This window comes from Somniosus microcephalus, chromosome 23 (assembly GCF_052327205.1).
Source record: "Somniosus microcephalus isolate GS21.2 chromosome 23, FLI_Smic_1.0, whole genome shotgun sequence".
Lineage (NCBI taxonomy): Eukaryota > Metazoa > Chordata > Chondrichthyes > Squaliformes > Somniosidae > Somniosus > Somniosus microcephalus.
Window position 1 is genome coordinate 31,893,281 of NC_141009.1, and position 5,795 is coordinate 31,899,075.

Here is a 5,795-nt window from a genome sequence, read left to right on the forward strand (position 1 = left end):
GAATGCAACAACTACACTCTAGCTTCTCCTCTAGTTTTGTTAGATGGTTGGGAGAATGCTCCAGAGAATCTGAAATAAAAGCATCCATTACATTCCCACAACATGCCTATTGGACATAACAGCAATGTAGCCTCATCATGTGTTCATTCTTGTGACATTCTTTCTGTCCCTCACCGCAACGCTCCAAACAAGTTGAGACAAATCTTTTGCTATCTTCAACTTCACACAAAAAAACCCTCCCAAGTTCCATAAAATAAAAATCCTGCACCACAATAGCTACATGTACTGAAGTCACTGGTAATGAATTCCCAAACATTTAACTCAGTGGCCAGCTTTGTCAAGGCGGGGGTGGGGGGGGGGTGGCGTTTATTAGCACTCCTTGAGAGTACAATCAGAACATCGCGCTGAGTCTGTTTCACCACAGCCCCTCCAGCAAGAGGCCGAGGTTTTTCGTCCATGATTTTTCGGTGACCCGATCTCATTCTGCCGCGGGCAGTGTCTACGATGATCCACCTTCGCGCCCATGCTCCCAATCCTCTGCCGTTACTCCTTGGCCCAAGTCTTGCTCGCACAAGTTCACCAGGTTTTCAGTGCTTTCTGTCATCAAAGAGGCAAATGTAGAATAGGAGGGGATGTATCTGTCTAATTGTTCTAAGCTCGATAGGCTCAGTTGATACAACACACGTGTGCATACACACACATGCTTATCAGTGAAGGAGTTACAAACTACTTTGTACAAAGACCATTTGCAATTTCTTCCATAGATACTCTAAAAACATAAGTTTTATAACTATAACAAAAACAGGTTCATATCACTGTAAGCATTATTCATTGGACTTGCTTGCTGTAATTTTCTGTTCAGTCATCATAAAATAAAATTTACCATCGCTGCTACATGGCTACACTACAACACTACGTTCCCTACATTACAACAGTGACTACACTCCAAAAGTACTTCATTGGCTGTAAAGCACTTTGGGGCGTCCTGAGATTGTGAAAGGGGTTATGCGAATGCAGATTCTTTCTTTACACAGTGCGCAGGAAGCTAAGGCAGAAGTGTGTGGAAGTGACAAATGCACTAAAATCAGCCCGAGGCCAAGTTGCCCCTTCAAACCATCGGAGAAACAAGTTCTTACCAACATCCTGACCTGAGACCAAAACATCGGCCCAGAAATTCGGGTCGGAGGCTTCCCGCGGGTGCAAGCCTCCGACCTGCACTTACCTAGCGCACCGGCCGTTGAGCTGTGGGCCCGCGTGGGATTCCGACCCTGGGCCTGCTCCAACTGCCGATGCGCAGTGCTTGCGTATCCCAGGGGCGCAGTTAGTTCGAAGCGTCCCCTGGGATCACGTGGGCCATGGAGAGCCAATGGTAGCAGGGAATTGTATTCCTAGATTTGACAGGAAGACCTATCAGATCTATGAATACAATTCAGCCCCAAAACATAACTAAAACTTCAAATAAATTCATCAAAAAAAAACATCACATTTTAAAAAATAACTATAAATTACATAAAATAACTATTTTAAACAATAATTCAAATTTTTGAAAAAATTAATTACAGTTTCTAACGGGGCTAAAAATAAACTTACCTTTCTTTAAATTATTTAAAAATAATAAACATGTGGAAAAAATGTTTTAATTTTACTTAATTCACCACTTACCTTGTTAAAAGCAGGCCTTGCGACTGCTTTTTTTTAAAAGCGTAGCTCCTGGAGACTTACCCTGCTGGAGAAACCTGCAAAAAAAACGGAAGTTCCAGGCGTACGCGCAGCCTCTCCGGCGCACGCGTTCGACCTGTGAACCCCTTCCTTTAAGGGAACGGAAGTGTCGGTTTCCCGCGCATGTGCAGTAATGCACGAAACCGGCACTTTCGTTGGGCCTACGCATGAGTACCCAGTGCGTACTCACTCGTGGGGGCCCGAAGTTCTGGATCAACTCAGCAAATTGTTCTGCCTCGTACTTTAAGAGGGCTTTTCTGCCCATTATAAAAGGGTGCAGTTAATACTTATGAGACATTGAAATGATCAGGCACCTTATGAACAGGTCCAACCTTGCTTGAAATTTTTATTTGTCATTACCCTGCTTATATTTAAATTTAGAAAATTGTTACAAAACAAATAATAGCAAAATCAGAAGAGATCTAGCAGTGAGCAATCCCAACACAAGGTACACTTGGAAAAGGGTCCCATACCCTCGAAAGATGGGTAGAACTCACTGGTATCATGAAAAGTAAGATGGCCTTTAACAGAGATCAGTTCATGCTTGTGACTAACATTTGCAAAAAGAAAAATTGTCACCAGCCTCAAATCTCACTTGACAAAATCTAGCACTGTACAAAAACAAGTCGCTTTCTAAGATAAGAAGCTCTGATTGAAGGGGGCGTAATGTTGGATTGCAAATCTCTCTCCCTCTGTCCACAGACTTAAGACAAAAAAGTAAACTCTGTGACATCCCCAATTGTGAAACCCACCCACTACAGCAGTGGAGGAATCCAAGATTGTTTCATTATAGTCAGCATATGAAAAAAAAAACACAGCTGCCAAACCCACATCATCATCCTCATAAGAAATAGGAGCAGGAGTAGGCCCTTCGAGCCTGCTCCGCCACTCAACAAGATCATGGCTGATCTTCTACCTCAACTCCACCTTCCCGCAGTATCCACATATTCCTTGATTCCTTTAGTATCCAAAAATCTATCGATCTCTGTCTTGAATATACTCAACCACTGAGCATTCACAGCCCTTTGGGGTAGAGAATTCCAAAGATTCACCACCTCTGAGTGAAGAAATTTCTCATCTCAGTCCTAAATTGTCAACCCCTTATTCTGAGACTCTGACCCCTGGTTCTAAACTCCCCAGCCTGGGGAAACATCCTCCCTGCATCTACCCAGTCAAGCCCTCTCAAAATCTTATATGTTTCAATGAGATCACCTCTCATTCTTCTAAACTCGAGGGAATATAGGCCTAGTTTGCCAGTCAGTGCCTCAGTTGGTAGCACCCTTGCCTCTGAGTCAGAAGGTTATGGGTTCAAATCCCACTCCAGAGACTTGAGCACAAAAATCTAGGCTGACACTCCAGTGCAGTGCTGAGGGAGGTGCCGTCTTTCGGATGAGACATTAAACTGAGGCCCCGTCTGCTCTCTCAGGTGGACGTAAAAGATCCCATGGCACTATTTCGAAGAAGAGCAGGGGAGTTATCCCCAGTGTCCTGGCCAATATTTATTCCTCAATAAACATAACAAAAAAAATGATTATCTGGTCATTATCACATTGCTGGAGTGGGAGCTTGCTGTGTGCAAATTGGCTGCCATGTTTCCTACATTACAACAGTGACCCCACTTCAAAAGTACTTCATTGGCTGTAAAGCACTTTGGGACGTCCGGTGGTCATGAAAGGCGCTATATAAATGCAAGTCTTTCTTTTCTTTCTTTTAGTCTACTCAATCTCTCCTCATAGGAATGGCAGTAATCAAACAAGCTACTAAAAATAAGAAGTGGGGGGCAAGGAACAGGGACTGAGGCCACCTGTTCCATTCCTCACCCAGTATTGCAGCTGTGGCTCAAGTATCCAGTCCAATGTGGATCTACAGTGGACTGTCTGGTTGGCAGGACCAATAGCTGTGTAGCATTACCTCATCCTGATCCACTGGATGTTGTAAATGCCTAAACCATAGTAAGCACCTGGCTATTGCAGAGAAACGGTTGGATCTAAAAGTACTGCAAATGCCAAAACATTGATGTAAAAGGTGGGACTACGAACGTTTCTAAAGTATTGGAGGAAACATTTTTGTCTTAAGAACCAGATATAAATACTCCCATTTTGTAAATATTGATCATAAGATCATTACTGATAATATGCAGTTTCCTTTTCTAGAGACTTTTCTGCAACAATATGTTGCTCTGAGTTCGATTTAACTTTTGAAGAACATTTGGGGATGACATAGTACAGAATAGGATCTAGACAGCTGTTGAACGAAACCAACCACAGTAATATATTTTTTGCCTTTTGCATTTGCACCAGCCACTGGCAGTCATTGTGAACGATTCGATAGATACTCGACGTGATCTGGTAACTGTAATATGGCAGGTGACAAGCAATGAAAGAAGTTATGGCAGCACAAATTATGAACTGTGTTCGAATGTGAAGGTCCTGGTTTCGTTGAACCGTGCTGCTTTTTATCACTTGGAACAAATACTGTATGATAAAAGCATTAAAAAAAACAAATGCCATTAAAATAATAAAAAATATGATTGAAACGGCTACAAGTATAATGGGAGTGGTCTGTGAGCCTTTGTAAATCTTGACACTGTAGCACATAGATTCAGATGCACTCATTAGTCTGAACATGTGAATTGAAGTTGTTGACACAATTAGAATCCCCACAATCCAGGATGCAACACAAGCATATTTTGCAAAAGCTGCATCATAAAAAGCACTCAGCTTACTATTGTGGTATTTTACAATTATTACATATCGGCTGAGGCTTATAAAAGTAATGCACAGTGTCCTGCACGCGAGTGTACTATAAAAACACAAGTTAATGATTGCTATTACAGCTATACATGTCCCAGAGTTTTCTTCCCAGGTGTCTCCCATAGTAAGCAGGGCTAATCTGAATGGAAGGACCAGGCAATTGATCAAATCAGCCACCGAGAGGTTCACCAGATAGACGAGGACGCCGTGTTTCTTAAAAGATTGCCGTACAAATACCAACAAGGCCAGGCAATTGGCTGGTAATCCAATGCAGATAATGAAAGAATACAAGACTGGAAGGATCTCCTTCTCCAGTTGGCCAGCCGTATAGTTGCAAGTTATACCCTGCCATTTTGCGGTGAGATTCATGATTCGCTGCTGCTGTCAATATCCTAAAAAGAGAAAGACACATTTTCATAACAGAAGTCGAAATTCAAAGGTTAAAACAGCGGCACCGTATGCTGGACTTCCAGGCAGCTGTGCAATGGAGTGGAATGATTCTCCTCATTGGGAGTCGCTCGATTCACCTCGTGCATCGTAGGAAGAGACAGGACAAAAATATTGGTTGAGTTCTTAAATTTCAAAAGAACCCCAGCGGCCCATGTATTTTTTCATGAGATTATTACTAAAATATTGAATTTCAACTCCCCTCCCCTGGAGGTGTTGGACTAATCTATAGAGACTGGAGCAGGAAGAGCAGATCCCACAGGATTTCAGCCTCGATTTTTGTGCTCAAGTCTTTGGAGTGGGACTTGATCCCAAAACTGAGTCAAGGGTGATACCCGTGGCTATGGTGTCAACCTCCAGCTACTGATACAGAAACTAGTTTCGGGTGTGGGAAATGATTTTAGGTAAAGCAAAAGCTTTTCAAATGTAAACTCCATTTAAAAATGAAAGTGGAGACTGACGTTGGAGGATATGGCATTAGTAGAGTGTTGAACAGTTACTTTGCATTTGCCTAAATTAGATTCAGATTTCCAGGGACTGCAAAGGGGGCTAGGAAGTACGCAGAAAACAACACAGAAAGTTAGAACACAAGCAAAATACTGCGGATGATGAAAATCTGAAATAAAAACTGAAAATGCTGGAAATACTCAGGTCAGGCAGCAACTGTGGAGAGAGAAACATGTTAACGTTTCAGGTCGATGACCCTTTGTCAGAACTGGGAAAAATTAGAGATGTAACAGGTTTTAAGCAGGTACAGAGGCAGGGAAAGGGGGGAGGGGAGGAAAGAACAAAAGGGAAGGTCTGTGACAGGGTGGAAGGCGGGAAAGATTAGATGACCAAAGGGATGATGGTGCAAGGCAACAGGGGGTGGTAATT

The 5,795-nt window shown here is 42.7% G+C and overlaps 1 pseudogene; it reads right to left on the minus strand.

Annotated features, from left to right (window-relative positions):
• Positions 1-2,051: 2,051 nt before the first annotated feature.
• Positions 2,052-5,112, minus strand: LOC147101794 (putative G protein-coupled receptor 82; annotated as a pseudogene).
• Between the last annotated feature and the right edge of the window lie 683 nt (positions 5,113-5,795).